Source organism: Carcharodon carcharias, chromosome 15 (assembly GCF_017639515.1).
Source record: "Carcharodon carcharias isolate sCarCar2 chromosome 15, sCarCar2.pri, whole genome shotgun sequence".
In the NCBI taxonomy this organism is placed as follows: domain Eukaryota; kingdom Metazoa; phylum Chordata; class Chondrichthyes; order Lamniformes; family Lamnidae; genus Carcharodon; species Carcharodon carcharias.
The window spans coordinates 70,657,111-70,682,830 of record NC_054481.1 but is presented as its reverse complement, the minus strand read 5'-3'; the positions used below and the strand labels follow the sequence as shown (position 1 = coordinate 70,682,830).

The window sequence follows — 25,720 nt, the reverse complement described above, 5'->3', positions numbered from 1 at the left end:
TTTATACCAGCTGCAGGGTCACCATTTGACAGGTTCCCACCCCAGCTCGGCCCTTCCTGACCAGTGCAGAGCCGCGTTTCTCGCTGGGTGGGCCTTAATTGGCCCACCCACTGTGAAATCACAGTCGGGGGCCGATTGCAGGTGGCGGACTGTTTCATGGCTGCTCCCAGGTCTGCTCACCGCACCCGCCCGACGACCTCAAAATCCTGCTTTATATTGTATTTGAAGTCCTGGTATTTTCAGAAGTGTAATGCTAGGAATGCTCAAGAAAGCAGTTGGAATCAATATTCAATAAATCTCTACATAAGGCAACAGGCAGGTATAAGCCAGAAAATTCCATTGAGGAAACATTTCTGTTTATTGTGGCATTTTAGCAGCTTATTTGTTATCTGCAAACATTAATTGAACACACACTGGTAACTCCTTTATAAAAACAAAAAAACTGCGGATGCTGGAAATCCAAAACAAAAACAGAATTACCTGGAAAAACTCAGCAGGTCTGGCAGCATCGGCGGAGAAGAAAAGAGTTGACGTTTCGAGTCCTCATGACCCTTCGACAGAACTTGAGTTCGAGTCGAACTCAAGTTCTGTCGAAGGGTCATGAGGACTCGAAACGTCAACTCTTTTCTTCTCCGCCGATGCTGCCAGACCTGCTGAGTTTTTCCAGGTAATTCTGGTAACTCCTTTCCCTGTCCCCACCAACAGTGGGAAAAAGAAACAGCAAATACTGCAAACACTCAGGGCAAGTCTGGAGTATCTGTGGCGAGAAGAGCAAGAGTGAATCTTTCAGGTGTACCTACGTCACATGGTCTGCAGCGGTTCAAGAAGGCAGCTCACAACATCTTCTCAAGGGCAATTAAGGATGGGCAATAAACAGTGGCCTAGCCAGCAACACCCACATCCAATGAATAAAAAAAGTTCAGTGACCTATCGACAGAGTCGTGGAACTGAAAACATTAAGCCAAAGAGGGTAATATGGGCTCGAAATGTTAACTTTGTTTTTCTCTCTCTACAGATGCTGTCAGACCTGCTGAGTTTTTCCAGCATTTTATGTTTTTTGTTTCAGATTTCCAGCAACCCTGCAGAATTTTGCTTTCACCCACAGATGCTGCCTGGCGTCCTGAATGTTTGCAGCACTTTCTATTTTATTTCAAGTTTTCCGGCATCTGCTGTATTTTATTTTTGCAATCTAGTTTCCAGTCACTCCAGCTGCAAGATGATCCGAATCGATCAACCTCCAATCCTTAAAATAGTTGTTTTCCTTGTAAAAGGCCAATAATTGCTGCATTTAATTGCTTGTTTTTGAATGAAATCGGTGGATACATAACAGAAACATCAATGCATTTTGTTTTCAGAGATATACCTTGTTCATAAAATTGGTAAAAGTACATGACATAACAATTCAAATTGACATTACTCGAGTGCAATGCGGTTCAATTTCTTTCAATACGGCATGTGGCACTTTGAAGTGCCTCACTGCGCTTACAATTACAGGTTATATTTGCAGAAACGTTAACGCTGCATTTTGTAAGCGAATGCATCAGTATTTAAGGAGCTGCACATGAACAATGTCATGCAGGTGGGGATTGGTGGGCGCATGCGCCGACAGCATATCTGCGGCTCCAGGGTCTTGGATGCTGAGGGCAGGACAGCGGCTCGGTGAGGAAACTTAGACTGTAGGGAATATGAAATGACTTGCTATAAAATAGCACATAATCGTTTGGGGGTTCTGTTCCTTTTATCATCGGGACCAAGATTACCAAAAGAGGAACCGTTAACTGGAATGAGCGGCTCATAACCGTGTTTGGTTCCGTAAGTGTTTTGCTGGCGGTGCGTTCTGGGGGTTGTAGTCCTCGGTCCCGAGCCTCTCCGTAACGTTTTGCGGCCAGGGGTGGCTGGGAGAACTACAACTCCCGGAGCGCCCCGCGCCGTTGGACCCAGCCAGCCGGGGCCTGCGTCCTCCTTCTGCCACTAGTTCGATTCCGGAGGCCCCGGAGGAAAGAAGCGGCGCTCGAAGTAGGAGGTAAATAATTCCCGTCTGTTGGTGCATCAAGCTTCAGCAAAGCGACCTTTATCCTTCTGGAGGAGAAATGTAGCTGCAGTACTTCATTAGTTATACAGGAGTGTTCAATATCTTGTACACCATCTCTCAAATCAACACCAAAGGGAAGATTTTAATCGACGAATCCAGGCGGAAATGCAAGTTAAAACCTGTAAAGCAAATTCTCTAAGAATAATTAAATGTCAGATTTTTAGGTGTAATAGGTGTAAACAGGATGATGTAGTAATGCAAAATTGGTCATTTGTGGGTGTTTGTAAACAAAACATGTCTGCCAGTACTTTTCCGTGAAGACAATACCCCTTTAACTTGATGCAGGATTTTATATTTCTGGTTTTGAGTACTGTAGGTTGATAGCCGTAACATCTATTTCTAGATCTTTTTTAAACCAAGTATAGCAGAGGCTTGGCTTTTTATTGTACGTCTATGCATATTTCATGTCTAAATTAATATGACTGACTACTTTTGCATCTGGCATTTTCAGGTGAGGATGTACACCTGAATGTAAAAATTGGATGAACATGTGGAATTGCAGTCTCTAAAATGGATTTTCTTTGTGGATATTGTAGTTGATTTTGAATGTTTCAGTTTTAAAGGTTGCTACGTATTCTAGAACATTTCAGAGGTTTTAATCAAAATTGTATAGATAGCTGCCCATATTCTGATTTTGTCACTTTTACATGTTGTTTGTTCTTCAAGCCTTTAAGATTCTTGGTAAATGATTTGCATAAATACATTTTGATTTAAAACATAAAGTTGTTTTCGAGCTGAATAGTAGTTGCTACTTAATGACATTACCCTTCAGTTTTCCTGAAAAAAGACATTTTGTCAAAGCTTTTCATCTTGCACTCATTAAGACAATCACAAGAATACCAATGTCGGGAAGCAACAACTTTTACTCCATGAGAAGAGAGTGCTGATTGGTTGGCAATTGGACTCTGACTGGGGGAGGCATTGCCTTGGAGAATGCACCGGTTAATGGTGACTGACTGTTAACTGCCAAGCATTGTTTGAAAGTTAAACCAGGCAGCTTGATTCTGATTGGTCAAGGCATTGCCCTGAGGAATAAACCAACGAATGGCTATCACTTGTTTTGTTTAGCTGAAACAGGTGCAATGTGTATACATGTTTCTTCTGTTTGCAAAGAATAGGACCCTGTGTATTAACATGTGTAGCTTCCAGTACATGCAAATGTGCCACGCTGCAAGCTCTGGTCACAATCTTAAATTGGTTGTCAGTGTAATTTTTAACACAGAGGATTATTTAGCAAATGTTGTCCAATCGCAGAACCACATCTAATGTTGGACACTGTTTTGAGTTTTGCAAGCACAGGCTGGTTGGGTACAGTCTGTTACTGCCTGTTAAGAACAGCGGAAGAGACATGCTGCTTGATAAGATCTGCCAGTCTTTGGGACATACGGTTACTACGTACCTAGCATCACGCTGGTACTTAAATTCATGTACCCTTCAGCTTTAAATTTTTCGTCCTCATTTTCAAATTCCTCCATGGCCTCATTTCCTCCATATCTCTGTAATCTCCTCCAGCTCACTAAGATATCTGTGCTCCTATAATTTGGCCTGTAACGCATCCTGTTTTGTTTTATTTTTAATTACTCCACCATTGGTGGCCATACCTTCAACTGCCTAGACCCTGGCCTGAGCTCTGGAATTCCCTTCCTAAACTTGTCTCTCACTTTCCTCTTTTAAGATGCTGCTTACAACTTAGCACTGTGACCCCCTGTCCAAATAGCTCCTTATATGCCTCATTGTCCAATTTTGTATAGTAACACACTTGTGAAATGTCTTAAGTTTTGCTACATTTACGGTACTATATAAATGTATCATAATGTTGCACATTTGAAAAGAAAAAACTTACATTTATATAGTGTCTTTTTATGACCACAGGAAGTCCCAAAGAGCTTTACAACCAATTAATTTTTTGAAGTGTGAATATATGTTGTAATTTGTTATACTTCGAAAGTACTGTAAAGTGCTTTGGAATGTTCCAAGGTCTGTTGCTGCTATTTAAAAGCGACTCTTGTCTGTGTTGCACCTTGTGTCCATCCCAAATTCACAATCATTTAAGTACTTTTGATAGCAGTCATTAACATGTAGGCAAATGCAGCAGGCAGTTTGTGCAGGGCAGCGGCTAAAATATGTAAACAGTGAATTAAAGATTCATCAATTTATCTGTTGAGAAAAATTTGCTGTTCAGGACTCTTAAAAGCCTTTCCATTATCTACAAAGCACAAGAAAGAGTATAACAGAATAGGGATGACATTGTAGTGTGGGAAAGAGAAGGATACCCTTGAGAGGGCAAGGATGGAATCCATTTGGTCAGAGCTGAGAATCAAAAAAGGTGTGATCACGCTACTGGATCTGTTCTCTTGGCCCCCAAGTAGTAAGAGAGAGATAGAGGAGCAAATCTGCAGGGAAATCAGAGATATGCAAGATCTACAGAATGGTGATATTGGGGGACTTTAATTGCTTAAATATCTATTGGAATAGTGTTAGGGTAAAGGGCAAGGAGGGGGAGAAATTTCTGAAATGTGCTTAGGTGAACTCCCTTGACCAGTACGTTCTCAGCCCAACTAGGAAAGAGACATTGCTGGATCTTGTACTGGGGAATGAGGTGGACCAAGCCTCAGTTGGGGAGCACTTGGGTAAGAGAGATCATTGTATCGTAACTTTTAGGCTAATAATAGAGGAGTGCAAGGAACAATCTAAAGTAAAACGTGTAAATTGGAAGAAGGTTAACTTTTTAATAGGGTGAAAGGGGAGCTGGCCAAGCTAAAATGGAACAAAAGACTTGCAGGCGAAACTGTAATGGAACATTGGGTGATCTTCAAGGAGGAGATGCTTCAGATACAAGCTAGGTACATTTCAATAAGGATAGAAAGTAGAGGAATTAAAGCCAGAGATCCTTAGATGCTGAGGGAGATAGAGAATGTGATGAAATAAAAAGAGGGCCTATGTTGCATGCCAGGTGAATTGTTCAAGCAAGAACCAGGTCAAATACATCAGATTGAGAGGGGAAATGAAGAGGAAAATAAGATTAATAAGAGAGAATATGACAATAGAATGGCAGTCAACAAAAATGGGAACCCAAAAATCATCATCTGAGGTGTAAATGGTAGGCATCAGTCCACCTGGGGAGGCTATGGTGTATGTCACTTCTGGATTGAACAGGCTGACATGAATGGCAGTCCCTTCTGTAGATGGCACAGGTGAATAATGTTGAGCCAAGGTCGACTGATGCCTTTTCTCTCTTTTCTGCCATCTAGTTGTTTCTTTTGTCCTCTGCTTTTTCCACGCCCTTCTTAACTGCTTGCCTCCAGGCGCTCTGGTCAGCAGTGAGGACTTCCCATGCATCTTTCACCTTGAAGTCTTACTTGCAGACATCCTTGAATTGCAGATGTGGACAAATTGTTGATCTCATGCCGAAAGCAAGCTCACCATAGGGCATGTCTTTGGGAATGCGGCCATCATCCGTTCAGCTCATGTGACCCAGCCAACAGAGTCACCAGTGACTTAAAAGGGCAAACATGTACTATGTCCTGCCAGAAGATGCCCAATATTCATTTGAGGCAGTGCATTTGGAAGCTGTATCATGGCTTGCATAAGTTGTCCATGCCTCGCTACAGTAAAGAGGGTGCTGAGAACCCAAGCCTGGTACACACGGAACTTTGCATTTTTGTTTGTTTGCTGTTGGTCCACACTCGCCATCACAACTTTGATATGACAGCTGTGGCCTTGGCAATCCTGGTGCTGATTTTTGGCATTGAGGGACAGGCTGCTGGCAATTGTTGATCCAAGGTATGTGAATCTGTCAACGACCGCCAGAGTGAGGTTGTCATTGTTGATGGAAGATAGAGTCCCTAAGCTCTGGCCCATAACTTTTTTCTCTTTCTGACACTGTCAGTCCAAGCTCCTTACAGGCATGGAAGAACCGATCTACAAGCTGCTGCAAGTGAACTTTAGTATGGGAAGCCACAGCACAGTGTCATCAGCAAACAGCAACTCATGGACTAGGACTTTATGTACTCTGCAGCTTTGCCAAGTTGAACAGCTCATTGTCAATTCTATTATGCAGATAGACACCCTCATTTGAGTCACCGATAGCGTACAATAGCAGCATGGAGAAGAACTTGCCAAAGAGAGTTGGCGCCAGGGTCCAACCCTGCTTTACCCTGCTACTGATCTTGAAAGCATTTGATACAATGGAGAAATAATTACTGGAACTGTGCATGTTCTCATGGAAAGTGGAAATGATGCTCAGGAGTCCAGGCAGGCAGCCTATTTTTCGCAGCAGTTTGAAGAGTCTGTCTCTGCAAGCTAGGTTGAAGGCCTTGAGGTCCATGAAGTCAAAATAGAGTGGTCTGCACTATTTGCAACACTTTTGCTGTAACTGCCAAAGTGAGAAACTCATGTCTACTGTTGATCTGCCAGCTCTGAAACTGGATTGAAACTCAGGATAGATGTGTAATGCCAGGGTCTGCAATTTGGTCGGAGCAAAGCAATCAAAGGCCAAAGAAGAGTCATACAGACTTGAAACGTTAATTCTGTCTTCCTCTCCACAGATGCTGTCAGACCTGCTGAGTTTTTCCAGCAATTTTTGTTTTTGTTTCAGATTTCCAGCATCCATAGTATTTTGCTTTTTAAAGTTCATGAAGATGTGGCAGTGCTAGTTTTCCATTTTTGATTTCGGGTTGAATGTCATCATTTACTGGGCTTTACCAATGGACTTGTTGAGCCCTACTACACTGCTAATATTCATTTCAGGCAGCGGAGTTGGAAGCAGGAAAGTCTGGAATGGTGTTGAGAACTTCTTTAGTGACAACCTTCTCTGTTGAGTAGAGCTCGAGGTAGTGCTCCACCCACCCTTTAATCTGTTTGCTAGGTTCAGTGATAAGCACCCCTGTCTTTGTCTTCAAGACAGCTGATTTGATTGCTGCTGGATCTGTTGCTTTTATTTGGTAGAACGAATAGGGGGAGGCAATGTCGACTTCATGGCACCATTCCGGAATGTTCAGCGGCAGAGAGACCTGGGGATGCATTTGTGTAAATTTGAGGGTGGCAGAACATAATGAGTGTGGTTAGCAAATCTTATAGGATCTTGGGCTTCATAAAAAGAGGTATCGAGTACAAAAGCAAGAAAGATATGCTGAACCTTCACAAAGCTCTGGTTAAGTTAGAGCCACACTTTAGGAAAGATGTGAGGGGTTCCAGAGATGAAGGATTTTCGTTATAAACTTAGACCGGAGAAGCTGGGGTTGTTTTCCTTGGAGCAAAGGAGATTGAGGGGAGATTCGATGAAGGTGTACAAGATTATGACGGGCTTGGGTAAGGTAAAAAAGGAAAAACTGTTCTCTTTAGCTGATGATACAAGGACTAGGGGCACACAGGTTTAAGGTTTAGTGCAAGAGCTGCAGGTGGAATGTGGGGAAGAACTTTTTTATGCAGTGAGTGGCAATGATCTGGAACTCGCTGCCCACAAGGATGATGGAAGCAGAAACAATTGATGGCTTCAGAAGGAAATTGGATGGGCACTTGAAATACACTCACAGGGCAACAGAGACCAGAGGAATGGGACTTTGTGGTTTGATATACAGAGAGCTGGCATGGACTTAATGGGCAGAATGGTTGGACAAATATTTGGACCAAGGCATCTGGACCATTTTTTTACTACAACCATTGCCACTTCCTCTGCCTTTTGTTCAATGACATTATTGCCATTTAATCTCTCCTGCCCTCTAACATACCCCTGACCTTTCCTGTAGTTTGCTTGGTACCCCATCCACCAGATGAAACATCCATTCCCTGCACAATCAGCATTCTATAGTTACTTTCTACACTTTCACAGGATCCATTGTGGCAAGTCACCAACACTTCTTCAGATTTTTCCAAACCTGTGTGACCTGCACCACCAAGAAAGAAACACTTTCATTTATGTAGCTCTTTTCATGTGCTTTGTGATGTATTAAGATCTCTACAGCTAATGAAACACTTTTGAAATGCAGTTATTGTTGTAATAGTGTAGGAAGGGCAAGGACTGAATTTGTGTGAGAACATCATCCACTCCAAGTCACATTGTCTTTTCTTTATCGTTGTGAGAATTCTCTTCCTAACAGCATTGCAAGGTCACCTTCACCTTCTAGAAGGAGGGGTTGGAGTGTAAAAGCAGGAAAGTCTTGCTACAACTGTACAGGCCATGGGTGAGACTACATCTGGAAAACTTATGTACAGTTTTACTCTCATCATTTAAGGAGGGATATACTTGCATTGGAGGTAGTTCGGAGAAGTTTCACTAAGTTTATTCCTGAGGTGAAAGGGTTGTCTTTTGAGCAGGTTGGCCCTAAACTCATTTTAGTTTAAAAGAATGAGAGAGGTGATCTTATTGAAACATGTAAGATTTTGAGGGGGCTTGATAGGGTGGTTACTGAGAGGATGTTTCCCCTTGTGGGAGTAGCTAGAACTTGAGGGCACAGTTTCAAAATAAGGGATCTCCATTCAAGACTGAGATGAGAGGAATTTTTCTCTGAAGACATTTAGTCCTTGGAATTCTTTATCCCAGAGAGCAGTGGAAGCTGCATCATTGTCTAACTCCACCTTGAATATATTCAGATTTTTGATCTACAGGGGAGTCTAGAGTTGTGGGGGATGGCGTGGGAGGGAAGTGGATGAGGAGGCAGGCAGGAAAGTGGAATTAAGCCCTCAGTCAGATCAGCCATAATTTTATTGAATGGTGGAGTAGGCTTGAGGGGTCAAGTAATTAGTGCTGCTTCCATTTATTACATCTTTATGCTTATGAGATTTTTTACATTCACTTAAAGAGGAAGTTTAACATTTCAAAAATCTGTGGCAAATGCAGCACTCCGTATTGCACAGAAGAGTTAATACAGAATATGTGGCCATGCCCTGAAGTTCAGCTTTAGAGAATGCTATTAACCAAGTCAAACTATTCTAAAATTATTACATTTAATTTGGAAGCTAGAAATATAATTCCATGTCTATTAGGACTCTCCAGCAGTCAATTGGAAACATTACTTTCTGTGATAGAGCAATTAATGATTTCCACTTTTTTTATGTTCATATAAAAGTTTATTTATTTTCTAAGGTTTATACTATAAGCTTCCCAGAGTTGTAATTCAGATTATTTTTGTTGTTTATCTTGCCAAAATTGCATCTTGTGTGATCTGAATCACTTGCTTCACTGTCTCTGGTAACTCTCTGAAGTCAAGCAGAAATAAGAACAAAGAATAAAGAAAAGTACAGCACAGGAACAAGCCCTTTGGCCCTCCAAGCCTGCGCTGATCATATTGCCTGGCAAACTAAAACATTTTGCACTTCTGGGATCCATATCCCTCTATTCCCATCCTATTCATGTATAAAGAACAAAGAAAAGATCCATGGTGAAGCTGCTGCACTGTTTGTATTTGGCCAATTACTTAAAATCTACCACAAATGTGATTATACAGCACAAACAAATAGGTTATAAACCGAACTCGCAATGAACATCACTTTTGCAATTATGTAATGTGAGCAATTGACAGTGTTCATAAACAGGCTGCCTCATGAACGGCATGCAAAAATTGGCAACTTGGTGGTAAGTAGTAGGTCAGTAGTCTCAAACTGAAATTTAGTTTAACCTTTTGAATTTAACTTGGAACTTCAACAACTAAAAGGAACTGCAAGTTAACATTTGACAAACTGCCTGTCATGGCAGTAAATAGTTCAGTTGATCAGCTGTAAGTGTTGGTTGAAATGGGGGCTAGATTGGGAAGCTGTGTGAGCACTTGTAAGTTGGGTAAGGCTCAAAAGTGTATAAAAATGAACAGTATCTGCTGATACAGTGTTCATGAATGAAGTACATTGTATATAAGTTGAGAAATAAGTTGAGAGGGGAATGGGGGTGCAGCTTTTTGCCTCATACCTGTGGTTTTGTATTTAATCTGCCTGTGACTTAAATTAGAACAAGTAATTTGTTAAGAGCTAAATTGATTACATACACAAACTTTAATTAAATGAAACAAGATTGAATACAGATAGCAGTTCAGGTGGTGTGCTGCAATTGCAGCATGTGGGTGTTTGTGGAGAGCATTACGATCCCACACGACCACCTTCACCTCAATGTTGCTGTAGAATCTTTAGAATAGTTGCAGCACAGAAGGAGGTAATTCAGTCTATGGAATCCACGCGAGCTCTCTGAAAGCACAATTCAGCTCGTCCTTCCCCCTGCACTCTTTTTCCTGTAATTCTGCACATTTTAAAATCTTTAAGTGCTTATCTAATTCTCCTTTTTAAGCGTCACAATTGGCCCTGCCTCCTCCACCCCCTCGGGCAGTGCATTCAACCACGCTGCGTAGAAAAAAAAATGTTTTAATCTTGTCATCTCTGGTTTGTTTGCTAATCTCCTTTAAATCAGTGGTCCTCTGGTTCTCCATCCCTCCATCAATGGGAACAGCTTCTTGCTTATCTACCCTGTCCAGATCCCTCTTAATTTTGGATATCTCTAAATCTCCTCTTGATAAGAGGAAAAATTAAAATGAGAGTAAGCTAGCAAGAAATATAAAAAGCAGATTATAAGAACTTCAAGTATGCAAGAAGGAACAGCACAGTGAAAGTAAATGCACATCCCTTAGGGATTGAGATGAGAGAATTGGAATGGGAATAAGGAAATATTGTTTGTCTTAAATCAAGATCTTAAGCAGTCACTGGAATATGTTAAAATTGCAATTCTCTCTGAAGGCTGATTCAACATGCTCTATGTTTAAAGATCTGGTAGTTTTTTGTTATTGCTATAAACTTGTGCAACTTTGTATATGTTCTGCTTGCTAAATTTTTATAAATAGAGCTCAGCTGAAGTGTTGTATACTGCTATCAGTGGCTGGAGGAGAAATATAGTGCAAAGGGCACTGCAAATCTATGATTTTGAAATCCTAAAACATATATCATCTCTGCAGGGGTGGAATACGACAGGACAGAAGATTCTGGTCCACAGAGAGCACTACGTCCACTTACGGGAGGTGAGGTGGGACCATTACAAGAGGAAACTGTTCACTAAAGTGACATCACACAGGGTGGCAGCAAGCTGTGTCAAATACTGCAGTTGATATCATCATAAAGGAAGAGTCGAGGCCTCAAGCACCTTAATCTGATGATAAAATGACATACGACTATTTTCCATTTCCAAAACTAAAATATGTTTTGTAATCGCGTGTGCTCGTGAAACGATGTTCTTTTCAAATAATGGCAGAAAACTTTGTTTTTTTAACCAATTTGGATGGATAGTTTTTGTTGTATATCATTGGACATTTTCAGGAAAAATCTGTTTGTTGGATGGAAATGCCAGTAAATTTGGCAGAAATATGAGTAGGTTATCTGTTTTCCTCTCGGCTGCAGAATGTTGCCTTTTGGAAAGGAGGAGAACGGTGAGGAAGTGGAGTAAATGCAGCTGTCCCTTAGTGTAATGTTTTAAAAACTTGTAGCATTGTTCTGAAGAAAGTGCTGCATTTGTCCAGAAGGCAGTGAATCATCATTCATGATTTGGAGCTAAAATGATAAGATCTGTATTTCATTCTGCTGGAGTTGACTATCATCTTCAGCTACAGCTCGCAAATAGATTTAAGTAAACAAATTTTACTTAACGCTTTTTAGCACAATCTGCATTTTTAAATTTTTGACAGTATAACCATAGTTATTTGGATATTACCAATGCCGAGATTAATCGTAGATGTTAGTGCTATATTTACAGTTTTTAGAACATTGAACAAATGTTGCAAAAGTCATGCTATAAATAGATCTGTGACATGCTCAGCTTTTAAATAGCTAAATGTATTGGAAAACCAAGGGTCCTAAAGGACCCGATGTGAAAACCTAATTTACCGCACAAGGTAACCAAGCACACATGACCATAGGAAGCAAATGCGTTGATACATGTTAATTAACCACTTGAATTGCATTGCAAATAAACAAGTCAGCGTGGAGTTTTGCTGCAATGAATAGTTAAGGTGCTGTATTTATGCTGTATCCCACTGTCATAATTTGCTTAAACGACTGAAGTGCCTAGTTATAATAGAAGCAAACAGGTTAGCTCCTTTCTGAAGACACTAGCTTAGTAACTAAATCTTCATCACCTGAGATCAGGAATAAATTGAAGATTAATGCCTTGCACTTAGGATGGTTACTTTAAAGCACACAGGTGATTTACAAGGGGATTTGGATATTAAGCAGGATTTGGAAGAAGTTTTAGCATGAAGGCTGCTGGTTGAAAGGTAATTTTGCAGACTTTTGAATGTTGGATTTAGGAAAAAATGTGAGAGCAGCAATGTGATGGCTGATGGAAGGGAATGCGCACTAAACCAGAAGGAGTAGAAGGTGATAGCTAGTATGTAGGCTTGGAAGATGTTTCACAGATTGGGTGGAGTAAGATGTCAAATTTGTTAATTTAGCCAAAAGTAATGAAAGCATTGTACTGGTGGTAGAAAGCCAGTCAGAGATGGTATGCTAGCAGGAATAATATAGCTTAGGATAAAGGCAGTGAACAGAAAAAGAATACAGTTGGTTGGTAAAACTTCTAATTTAATAAGCATTTACATGGTCTTGTAGGGAAAAAAAAGTTGAAATCATTTAAGATGCAGCTGAATACTGTGATGAGTGGTTATTTGAGGAGTCACAGATTTTCTTTCTGGATGTATGAATTTGGATGGGCTGCATGGCTTGCCTCTATCTTGTGATGTTGATTACGAAATCATGAAATACAGAAAAATTCATGTTGAACTACTGTAGGATTGGAGTACAATAAATTTCTCGTGCACTCCCTGGTTATTATCTCTTGCACAATTTCTCTCTCGTGTACATGTGCTTTCCTCATTTCTTTTTCTCTCTCTCTCTCTCTCTCTCTCTCTCTCTCTCTCTCTCTCTCTCTCTCTCTCTCTCTCTCTCTCTCTCTCTCTCTCTCTCTCTCTCCCTCCCTCCTTCACGCACACCTTATTTCATAAAAATGAATGGAAGTACAACATGGAAATAAACGGCCTATTTGTGTTTACCCTCTGCAAGTAAGTAGTTCTAATTACATTTACCCATCCAAATTCTTTCAGCTTATTTTCCTTCGTGCGCTAGTCTAATCTTGAATGTAGACAGTTTCAACTTCAACCATTAACCTTGGAAATGAATTCCACAAGTACTTGAAACAGTCTGCTTCCATCTACATGGCTCATCCTTGTCAGAATCTGACAAAGGGCCTACAAACCTGAAATGTTCTGCCTGACCTAATGACCTGCTTCTGTATTAACAGTATGACAAAAAAGGAAGTTTATGCACCTAGATGCTTACAAGTAGGGTATCTATCAGGGACTTCAAATTATTAGCCGATCGAACTGATTCTCAACAGGAAATACTAAATACCTACTGAAAGTGATCCTTTTTAGATACTTGGATGGGCAATGGCAGATAGCAACATATGAATTGAATAGATATATTTAGAACAAGCTATGTAATCTTGGTTATGTACTACTGTACCCTAATTGATAGCATTGTTGCACCATGTATACAGTAAGTCCCTGCTTTAAGTTATTTCAGTTAACGTGATTCCACTTTAATAGCACATTTATAATGGAGCTGGTGTGCGCCCTGAAAGTTGGGACGTTCATGTTAGGCCTTATGTAGCGTCTTGTGAACTGATCCGCATTCATCTTGGAGCAAGAACGAGTGAAAGGCATTTGATCGCATTCAAGGGAACAACGGCCTTTACTGAAAGTATAGAGTATTGTGCTGTACAAAGAAACACTATGCCCACTGTAGTTTCCTCAGGGTAAAGTGGAAGTGTGGACTGTTAACTTTTGTGCATTACAAGTGCAGTTCCTGACTCTGCAATCCACTTTAACTTTGGAGCTCCAGATGTGCTTACTGTGGTACTCTGCTTGCATCAGGTGAGGCAAGAAGCCATTTTAACATTGGTGAGAGAGGCATTTGCTGCAGGTAAAATTGTTTTCCTTCGCTTGGATGGTTAGTTTGGGCAAAAAATACAGTATTCATTACTTGCCATTTAGGAGCTTGCTTCTGCAATCTTATGATTAATTTTGGAGCTCTTAAGTGTGACACTTGTTCAACTTTTGCATTGGGTGGAGGCAGAGAGGCCATTGTAAAGTCATTTGAAATTGTTTCCAGCTTGTGACTTAGTGTTTCAATCCCTAGGAATCACCCTCGGACATGTGTCCGAGATACCCAACAAGTGATGGTAGTGAGTATGCTGCTGCTGAGAAAACAAGAAAAACTATCACTTTAGAAAGGAAATTCGAGGTTTTAAATTGTTTTGAGGCCAAAGAATGAGCATTCAGTTTTGGTATAGCACTTTTTTTTTATTCGTTCATGGGATGTGGCAACCCTGGCTAAGCCAGCATTTATTGCCCATCCTTAATTGCCCTTGAGAAGGTGGTAGTGAGCTGCCTTTTTGAACCGCTGCAGTCCATGTGGTGTAGGTACACCCACAGTGCTGTTAGGGAAGAAGTTCCAGGATTTTGACCCAGCAACAGTGATGGAACGGCGATATTTTTCCAAGTCAGGATGGTGAGTGGCTTGGAGGGGAACTTCTAGGTGGTGGCGTTCCCATGTGTCTGCTGCCTTTGTCCTTCTATATGGTAGAACTCCTCCAGTGAGTTGTTTAATTGCCCACCACCATTGAGTACTGGATGCGACAGGACTGCAGAACTTAGATCTGACCCGTTGATTGTCGAATTGCTTAGATCTGTCTATCACTTGCTACTTATGTTGTTTGGCATGCAAGTAGTCCTGTAGCTTCACCAAGTTGGCTGTGGATTTGGAAGATGCTGTCTAAAGAAGTTCCTGCAGTGCATCTTGTAGATGGTACACACTGCTGCCACTGTGTGTCGGTGGTGGGGGGAGTGAATGTTTGTGAATGGGGTGCCAATCAAGCAGGCTGCTTTGTCCGAGATGGTGTCAAGCTTCTTGAGTGTTATAGGAGCTACACTCATCCAGGCAAGTGGAGAGTATTCCATCACACTCCTGACTTGTGCCTTGTAAATGGTGGACAGGCTTTGGGGAGTCAGGCGGTGGGCTACTCGTCGCTTGATTCTTAGCCTCTGACTTGCTCTTGTAGGAACAGCTTGGCTAGTCCAGTTCAGCTTCTGGTCAATGATAACCCCCAGGATGTTGATTGGTGGGGGATTCCGCCATAGTAATACCATTGAATGTCAAGGGGCGATGGTTAAATTCTCTCTTGTTGGAGATGGTCATTGCCCGACAATTGTGTGGCACAAATGTTACATGCCACTTGTCAGTCCAATCCTGGATATTGTCCCGGTCTTGCTGCATTTGGACATGGATTGCTTCAGTGTCTGAGGAGTCGTGAAAGGTGCTGAACGTTGTGCAATCATCATTGAACATCCCCACTTCTGACCTTCGGATGGAAGGAAGGTCATTGATGAAGCAGCTGAGGGTGGTTGGGCCTAGGACATTACCTTGAGGAACTCCTGCAGCGATGTCTTGGAACTGAGATGATTGACCTCCAACAACTACAACCATTTTCCTTTGTGCTAGGTATGACTGCAACCAGCAGAGAGTTTTCCCCTTGATTCCCATTGACTCCAGTTTTGCTAGGGCTCCTTGATGCCACACTTGGTCAAATGCTGCCTTGATGTCAAGGGCAGTCGGTCTTGTCTCACTTCTGGAGTTCAGCTCTTTTGTCCCTGTTTGAACCAAGGCTGTCATGAGGTCAAGCTGAGTGGCCCTGGCAGAACCCAAAATGAGCATCGGTGAGCAGGTTATTGCTAAGCGAATGCTGCTTGATAGCACTGTTGATGACTCCTATCACTTCACTGAAGTTGGAGGATAGACTGATGGGGCAGTAATTGGCTGGGTTGGACTTGTCCTTTTTGTGTACAGGACATACCTGGGCAACTTTCCACATTGCCAAGTAGATGCCAGTGTTGTAGCTGTACTGGAACAACTTGGCTAAGTGTGTGGCAAGTTCTGGAGCACAAGTCTTCAGTACTAATGCTGCAATATTGTCAGACCCCATAGTCCTTGCAGTATCTGGTGTCTTTAGCCATTTCTTGATATCACCTTGGAGTGAATCAGATTGGCTGAAGATCGGCCTGTGAGATGCTGGGGACCTCTGGAGGAGGTTAAGATGGATCATCCAATCATTCACCTCCACTGAAAATTGTTGCAAATGCTTCAGCCTTATTTTTTGCACTGATGTGCTAGGCTGAGGATGGGCGTATTTATGGAGCTGCCTCCTCCAGTGAGTTGTTTAATTGCCCACCGTCATTGACAACTGGATGCGACAGGACTATAGAGCTTAGATCTGATCCATTCGTTATGGAACTGCTTAGTTCTGTCTATCACCTGCTGCTTATGTTTGGCACGCAAGTAGTCCTGTAGATTCACCAAGTTGATACCTCATTTGTTAGATATGCCTGTTGCTGCTCCTGCCTACCCTCCTGCACTCTTCATTGAACCAGTGTTGTTTTGGTGGGAATGGTAGAGTGGGGGGTATGCCAGGCCATGAGGTTACACATTGTGGTTGAGTACAATTCTGCTGCTGCTGATGGCCCACAGTGCCTCATGGATGCCCAGACTTGGGTTGCTAGATCTGTTCGAAATCTATCCCATTTAGTGAGGTGGTAGTGCCACACAACACGATGGAGGGTATTCTCAATGTGAAGACAGGACTTCGTCTCCACAAGGACTGTGCGGTGGTCACTCCTACTGATACTGTCGTGGGCAGATTAATCTGTGACAGGCAGGTTGGTGAGGACGAGGTCAAGTATGTTTTTTCCCTCATGCTTGGGCTTCTCCCTACAATGGTGAGAACAATCCATGGTAATGTTGATGGAATCAAATAAAATGTACAATGTGTTACACTTTTAACTGCTGCAGGGTAAGCCAGACTAGAAGCAGCATTATGGAAAGCATGGAAAAACTCTTGGCAGCCTGTATCAAAGACCAAAAGCAAAGCAAGTTGCTTCTAGTTTGATGGTCATCCAAACAAAAGATATGGGCTTGTATGACTACTTGCAGAATGAGCAGGGCAAGAGCTCACAGCTTCAATGCTAGTTGTGGTTCATTTAAGCGTTTCGAAAAACGTTGCTACTTGCAAAACACTGAAATAGCCAACAATGTGGCAAATGCCGATACTGAAGCAACTGACTGATTTTCTGCCCATTTGAAGAAAATCATTGAAGAAAATGGTTACTAACTGAAAGTCTTTGTTGATGGCAGCTTCATTGGAAGCAGATGCTACAGAAAACTTACATCTCCAAAGAGGACATGGTGCTGCCATGATTTGAACCTGCCAAAGATCCCCTGACTGTTCTGCCTGATGCAAACACTGCAGGAGATTTCAAATTTAAGCCCTCAGTGGTGTACCAGTTTGAGGCACCAAGGGCTTTGATGTGTTATTCCAAGGAACATTTTTGCCTCATTTACCATTCAATATCGCCTTCAAAATATTTCTTCACTTAGATAATACCCAGGTCATCCTATCAACCTTGATGACTTTTCTGAAAATGTGAAGATAATTTTCCTGCCACCCAACACTACTTCATTGCTACAACCCATGTATCAGGGGACAATAGCGGCATTCAAGGCTGACTGCCTGTGCTGTACCTTCTCCCAGCTCATCAAGGCAGCAGATGGTGAGAATGCACCAACAGTCGGAATTTTGGTGCGCCAGCAACATCCTTGAGGATATCGACAATATTGCTGTTTCATGGGATAAAATTACATCATTGTGTATGAATTCTGTGGGGGGAAAGCATGGCCCGTGTGTGTCAGCAACCAGAGGTGCTCTCTCAATGCTGTCTCTGAAGCTAAGCGTGAAATCATTAGCGTGGCAAGTGAAGTTGGCTTTGAAGTGGAGGAGACTGACATGGTGGAATTGCTTGAGCCCCATGGAGTAAAGTTGTCCAATGAAGATTTAATGCAGCTAGAGAGTCAACAAGCTGAAGAGGAGGATCAAACTGCAACACCACCCCCTCGGATTTTGCCAATGAAATGACTGTCCAGAGCGTGCCAACACATCGGAGAGGCAATGAAAACCTTCGCTGAGGATGATCCAAACAGAGAGCGCCGTGCTAAAGTGAACAGGTTAATTGATGATGGCGTTAACAGCTACAAGGAGATCTACCAGCAGAAGGAAAAAGAAAACCATCCAGCTGTCCTTTGGATACATTTTTCAAGGTAATTGACGATTCTGGCCCTTCGTCCCATTAACTCCACCAGGAGCAAACTGTTCACCCTATACCACCTTAAATCAAAAACAATCCAATTTCAGTCATTTGAGCTCCTGTATGCAGCAAGTTCTTATTTGTGAAGTTGAAAGTTTTTGAGAAAGTGGACCTTCCACTAAACAATTGGAGAACAAAAAGGTCTCTTTTTCAACCAGCTCCCACAGAACAACAGCCCCACCTTTTTGATTTAAGATCGCAAGCTTCTGGAAAGTGTGGACCATTCTCTTGCAAGCTGCATCTTGACAAAGGCAAATGTCGACAACGAAATTCATCATTGTCTCTATTGTGCCAGCTCAGCTTTTAGCCAACTGAGGAAAAGAGTATTTAAGGACCAGGGTCTGAAACCAGAGACTAAGGTCATGGTTCCCAGGGCAGCAGTGATCTCCACACTCCTACCTATATTTCTGACACATGGACAATCTGCAGCAGGCACGGAAAAGTACGACCAGTGGTGCCTTTGCAAGATCCTCCAAATTCAGTGGAAAGAGCAGCTCCACAGCCAAATCCTCTCAAACATGCTCCACATTGAGGCACTAATCACTGAAATCCATCTCCATTGAAATGCTTTAGCATTTAAAACATCCCTGAAAAGGTCAAACATCTCCACCAACGTGTGGGAGTCCCTGGCTTGTGACCAGCCAAAATAGAGAAGGTTGATTTGGGAAGGCACTGAATGCAGAGACTTTGACAACATGTAGACGCAAAGTCAAGGGTCGGAGAAAGTGCACAAAGCTCCAAACAACTCAACTACCTGACCCCCCCCCCCCCCCCCCAAGTAACATGTGCCCCACGTGTGGCAGAGTCTGCAGATCACACATTGGATAACCTCAGAACTCATCGAACTGGAGTGGAAGCAAGTCATCCTCAACCCAGAGGGACTGCCTAAGAAAAAAGAGGTGAATGTTATCTAATTTGGATTTATACAGTGTTTCTTATTTTACAGGTTATTTTATTTGGGAATATACTGTACAGTTTTTCAACTTGTGATTGGGCATTTCTCTTCTGGAAAAACTAAAGGAACCTAACTCCTGCTTACACATTGATTCCTGTGGGAACCTCAGATTCATTTAAAGTCGTGATTTTAAAGAACACAACTAGGATTTTTAGTTAGGAGTTACTGTACCCCATTTTCATTGCAGTGCATTGCATCTAGTTGAAAACATGCAATCTATAACAGTTTGCTGCAAATTGTATAATAAACTAAAAATTTGTACTAAAAATCAATTTATTATCAGGCTCCTCTTAATCCAAAACTACTCTTAACCATTGAACTACTGAGAACTTTCCTAAGCCTTATCTATTCAGTACTTCTGGTATTTTTTAAAATTTCCTGTGACTTCAGTTCACACTTCATTTCAGCTACTTTTGCTAGATATTGTTTTACAAATCCATATTTTGTTTAATTAAAAAGTTCTATCTGAAATTATTTTGTTTCTGCAACTAAAGGTAGTAATGCAAACGCTACCTAATGCTGGCTATTCCCAATTTTCAACACTAGCTTTAAACTTGTATCATCTGCTTTTTTTTAAACCACCCCCCCCACCCCACATTAGAAACTTCTGTGTCCATGTTTATAAAAGAAACTAGTTATACTAAAATAAAAAAAAATGCTGGAAAAACTCAGGTCTGACAGCATCTGTGGAGAGAGAAGCAGAGTTAACATTTCAAGTCCGTATGACCCTTCAGCGCTAAATAGAAGTAGAAATGTGATGAAGTTTATACTGTTAAGGGGAGTGGGGCAAGTGCAGCTCAACAGAAGGCCAGTTATAGGTGGGGGCTAAGGAGAGATTGGCAAAAATGTCATGGACAAAAAGCCCACCAACTCCCAGAGCTACCTCCGACTACAGCTCCTCACACCCTACTTCTATAAGGACTCCATCTCATTCTCTCAGTTCCGTTGCATCTGTTCTGATGCTGCCACTTTCCAAAATGGCACTTCTGACATTTCTTCCTTTTTCCTTTTAAATGAGGTTTCCCACCCACTGTGGTTGATGGGGCCCTCAACTGTGTCCAACCCATCTCGCGCGCCTCTGCCCTCACACCTTCCCCTCCCTCCTAGAACCATGATGGGGTCCCCCCATCTTCACTTTTCACCCCACCAGCCTCCGCATTCAAAGGATCGTCCTCCGCCATTTCCACCAACTCCAGTATGATGTCACCACCAAACACATCTTCCCCTCACCTCCTGACAGCATTCCGTAGGGACTGTTCCCTCTGGGACACACTGTTCCACACCTCGATCGCTCCCAACACCTCATCCTCTTCCTATGCAATCGCAGAAGGTGTAAAACTTGCCCATTTTCCCTCCTCCCTCCTCAATGCCCAAGGACCCAAATACTCCTTTCAGGTGAAGCAGTGCTTCTCTTGCACCTCCTTCAATTAAGTCTACTGCATTCTCTGCTTCCAATGCGGTTTCCTCTACGTTGGAGAGACCAAACGCAGACTGGGTGACCGCTTTGCGGAACGCCTTCGATTTGTCCGCAAGTGTGACCCAAACTTCCCTGTCACTTGCCATTTCAACACCCGATCTTGCTCTCATGCCCACATGTCCGTCCTTGGCCTGCTGCAATGTTCCAGTGAAGCCCAATGCAAACCGGAGGAACAGCACCTCATCTTCCGATTATGCCCTTTACAGCCTTCTGGACTTAACATTGAGTTCGACAGCTTCAGACCATGAACTCTCTCCTCCTATCTTCACCACCCCTTTTTTTTAAAAACAAAATTTTAAATTTTTATCTATATTTTTATTTTTTTAAATTTTATTCATTTTTTTTAAATCCCTTTTTCCCCCAACCATTGTTCCCTCCCCCACCCGACCCCAATAGGGCCATCTGTCACTTGTTCCATGTTATTCTTTCACAGAGTACTGACCCTTGTCCTGCTACTGACATATTCTGCTTTCTTACCTTTATGCCACTATCAGCACCTTCTTCGGCCCTTATCACTACCATTAACACTCCCTTTGTCTTTTTGTTCATGACATCTTTGTCAGCCTCTCCTTAGCCCCCACCTATCATTGGCCTTCTATCCAGCTTCACCTGCCCAGCCCCCCTTTTAAACAGTATAAATTTCATCACATTTCTGCTCCTATTTAGCTCTGAAGAAGGGTCATACGGACTTGAAACATTCATTCTGTTTTTCTCTCCGCCGATGTTGTCAGACTTGGAGTTTTTCCAGCATTTTCTGTTTTTATTTCAGATTTCCAGCATCTGCAGTATTTTGCTTTTACCTGTAATTATACTAATCCTGCTAATGCCATTAGAGAGTGACAAGATAACACTCGCACTTTTTGTTATAGATTGGACGTAGGCATTTATATTGGAAAAAGGTGACTGGAAGTAAAAGGGAAGTTGAAACTAAATGTAGTCTTTAATGATCAGGACAAAGAGAATATTGCAGCACTGGAGGCCAGAAGAGATCTGGAGTGAGTAAGGAGAGTGGTGGGAGTTGAGAGAGAAAGTAGAGTGGGGTTGCAGGACAGGAGGCAAGGTGGCACAGCATTAACAGGCTTGGGTTGAGAGGCAGGAAGAGTACAGTTAGCAACTTAGGGAGGAAGGGGAAGGATGAGTGGGGTTAGAACTCAGAGGAAAAGATGGGGATGAGAAGCGTTTCAGAAGGGGTAGAATTAAAGGTGCTGAAGCTTAGAGGAAGTGCCACATTACACTGTGCTCACTGGTGCACAGTAATTCTGGCAGGGGTGGGGGTCATATAGAGAACAGGAGAAATGGAGGGGGATGATGAAAGAGTGGCAAGATGGAAAAGTGAAGGCAGAGAGGCCACTGAGACTGCAGGGGAGGTAGGGCAATAATGGAGGAGAAGTGGGAAATGGGTGAGGGGAGGTTGTGGATTTGAGCCTCCCTACTCCTGTGATTTGAGCACACAATTTCTAAGCTTGTATTTCAAAGGACAGTACAGAGAGAGTACTTCAGTTTGAGGTGTATTGGGACTAGGTGGCTGGAAACAATCGCCAGTAGTGGGACAAAGGGAGCTAGGAGGCGAGAGTACAGGAGGACGGTTGTTGGGATAGAGCTAGGAATCAAGGCCATGGGAAGAGTTGAGTATAAGAATGAGAATTTTAGCTCCATCATCAATGCCTCATATTTAATGCAGTTCAATAAATTCAGATGTGATGTGCGAGCTGAATTGGTATTTTGTAGATGCATCAACAGAACTTTGGACCAGCTGAAATTTCTGGAGGATGGAGGTCAGCATTGGAGTAATTGATTGTGTAAGTGACAAAAGCATGGTTGAAGTTTTCAAAGGCTATTGGCTAAGATACGTACAGAGTAGTAGACAACGTTGTCCTTGTAATAAAGTGGCTGTAGAGTCAGAATCTTGGCTTGGGATTGAGCGGGGCGTTCAAGTTGCATATACTCTGCTTTAGCCTATAATATTAGTCAGGAAGGGGAGCAAGTTTTATGCAAAAGGTGCTTCAAGGAACAGAACCTCCAGAATCATAATATTTGGATTATTTCCAATGCCACATGCTGAACCAGAGAAGTAGAAGAAGATTGGTAATACTAATGTGTGGCTGGAAGCATGGTGTAGAAAGGTCAGGAGGGTTTAAGACTATGGGGCATTGTTGGGGCCAGGGAAGGCTGTATAGACCTGATGCTCTTCATCATCTGTGTTCTTGCCAAAAGGGTAAATAGGACAATAGGGAAAGATTTAGACCAGGGAGGTGGGAGGGAAAATCCACGTTGCATGAAATTAGGAGAAAAAGATCAACTGGGCATGTGGGCTGTTTAGGGACAGGAACCCAAGCAAGGGTTCTGAAGGAAATGCACATAGCTCAAGAAAAAATACTAGTTAACTTGAAGCAGGAATTAAGCTTAAAGGGTTTGCTGAAGTGGCCATTAGAGAGACCTGGCTACAACGTGGGTGTGATTTTAACTCATTCAAAACCCATCCATTTGCAAAGTTAAAATCGGGCCCCATGATTGAGAGCTAAATATTCCAGGCTGTAGGATCTTTAGGAAGGGTGGGGATGTTACATGAAAAGAGTGGATGTACCTATTACATAATCACCAAAGTGGAAAGGAGGGATTTCATTAAACATAATTGGTGAGTCAAATTAAGAGATAAAAAAGGATGCAAGTCTTTGGTAGGAGCTGCCTGCTGACCTGATCATATTGATGATATGGGGGGATATTCTAGAGATCGCGGAATTATCTAGCAAAACAAAATGGTTCAAACTGGAAGAAGCAAAGCAGATTGTCATAAATGTATGGAATGTATTTAGATAATTTTTCTAGAATAAAGGAACATGGTTTACATTGAGTTTAATGATGGGTAACAAATCATAGTTAACAATCTGATGGTAAGAGAGCATCTTGCAAAAGGCAGCCTCAGGAGGATTGAATTTGAGAAGAAAGGGAAGGCACAAACCAAGGTTTCAAACTTAAGGTAAACGTTTAAGGTATGAGACTGTTCATGGACAAGCCCACACACTGGGAAGTATTCAAATCAATATTGGTACATTACAAAGAGCAGCTTGTTTTTATATAACATCAACATAATCAAGCACCCCAAGGTGTTTACAGAGGCACCATAAAACAAAATATGACACCCAGCCACATGAGGAGATATTGGAGCTGATGGTCAAGCAGGTACCATAGGTTTTAAGGGCATTTTAAAGGAAGAGAGTGAGATAGAGAAGCAGAGGTTTATGGAGGGAATTGCAGAACTTGGGGTCTTTGCAGCTGAAGGCACAGCCACCAGTGATGTGGCAATTAAAACCAGGCATGCACAAGGGGCTGGAATTAGAAGAGCATAGATAGTTTGGAGGGTTGTAGCGCTGGAGGAGCTTACAGAAATAGGAAGGGGCCAGGCCCTAGGCCCTGGTGGGTTTTGAAAACAAGGATTGGGATTTTAAAATTGAGGCATTGCTTAATTAAGAGCCAGTGTAGGTCAGCATGGGTAATGGGTGAATAGGATTTGGTGCAAGTAAGGTTATGGAGAACAGAGTCTTGAGTGACTTCAAGTTTATGGAAGGTAGAAAGTGGGAGGCCAACCAGAGGTGTGTTGTAACAAGCGAGTCTGGAGGTAGCAAAGGCATGGGTGAAGGTTTCAACAGCAGAAAATCTGAGGCAGGGGTGGAGTTGGACTGTATTATGGAGATGGAAATAGGCAGTCCTAGTGATGGCATAGAGACATGGTTGAAAGATCAACTCTGATAAATATGATATTGAGGGTGCAGACAGTCTAATTAATTCAACCCAACAGTTGCCTTGAGTCAGTGGCAAGGGAGTGAAATTTGTGATGGGGACCAAAGACAATGGCTTTAGTCTTCCAAATATTCAGTTGAAGGAAATTTCTCTTTATCCAGCTTGATATCAGGCAAGTAGAGAGACAGTGGAGGGGTTGAGTGAGGTGGTGAGGTAAAGCAAGGCACTGATGGAAACTGAAGTGTTTTTTGAAGAGAAGCAGCATGTAGATGAAAAGTAGGAGGGGACCAAGTATAAGACCCCTGGGGGATGCCTGAGTTAACTGTGCAACAATGGGAAGAGAAACCATTGATGGCAATTCTCTGGCTGCAAATATTTGGATAAGAATGGTACCAGGCAAGTCCAGCTCCAACCAGCTGGATCAGTGCGGAGAGGCACTGGAGGATGATGGTGTATATCAATGCAAAATCAGTACCCTAAAAGGCAAAGGTTCGTAATATGTAGTTCAGCACCATGAGACAGTTATAGAAAAAAAACAACTTGAGATTTATTAAACCTAACAGCAAATGTTTTGTAACCCTTTATTACTCTCTTAATATAGTTACGTGGACTGATTAAAAATTAGTATGTTAGACTATCTTGGCCAGGTAAAAATGAGAGACTTGTTAAATTAGTCCTTTGCATCAGGTTTCATAACGGAGACAGAGAACATAGTACCAAGGTATGGGCCAAGGGCAAGAAATTGGTGAATTTAACGAGTTTTCTTTTAAAAATGGTACTGGGGAAAATAAACAGGATGAATCTTAAGAGCCTGATGATTTCCTCATCAGGGTATTAAATAGATTAGGGAATTACAGGTGCCTCAGCCAGAATTTTTCATCACATTCTAGATTTGGGAATTGTACCTCCTGGATTGGAAATGAAGTGATTGTACTTCAAATGTAATTCATTGGTTTCAACGTGTTCAAGGATGTCTTAAGGTCATTTAAAGTTGCTACATAAGTGCAAGTTTGTTTTTTTTCTCCATATCTCTCTCTCTCTCCCTCTCTCTCTCTCTCTCTCTCTCTCTCTCCTTCCTTTGTTCTTTCCTTTTTCTTTCTCTCCTTTCTTTCTCCCTCTCTCTTTCTTTCGCTCTCTTCTTTCTCCCTCTCTCTTTCTTTCGCTCTCTTCTTTCTCCCTCTCATTCTTTCTCCCTCTCATTCTTTCTCCCTTTCTTTCTTTCTCCCTCTCATTCTTTCTCC

General features: G+C 42.2%; 1 protein-coding gene across 6 annotated transcripts in view; it reads left to right on the top strand.

Annotated features, from left to right (window-relative positions):
- Positions 1-1,579: 1,579 nt before the first annotated feature.
- cdip1 (cell death-inducing p53 target 1) overlaps positions 1,580-25,720 on the top strand; it is a 51,088-nt gene continuing 26,947 nt past the window's right edge. The window contains exons 1-2 of one of the 6 annotated variants that reach the window (XM_041205631.1): positions 1,580-1,659; positions 11,023-11,085. The gene's annotated coding sequence lies outside the window, so the exon portion shown is untranslated. The other 5 variants (XM_041205630.1, XM_041205629.1, XM_041205633.1 and 2 more) reach the window with 5 other exon arrangements.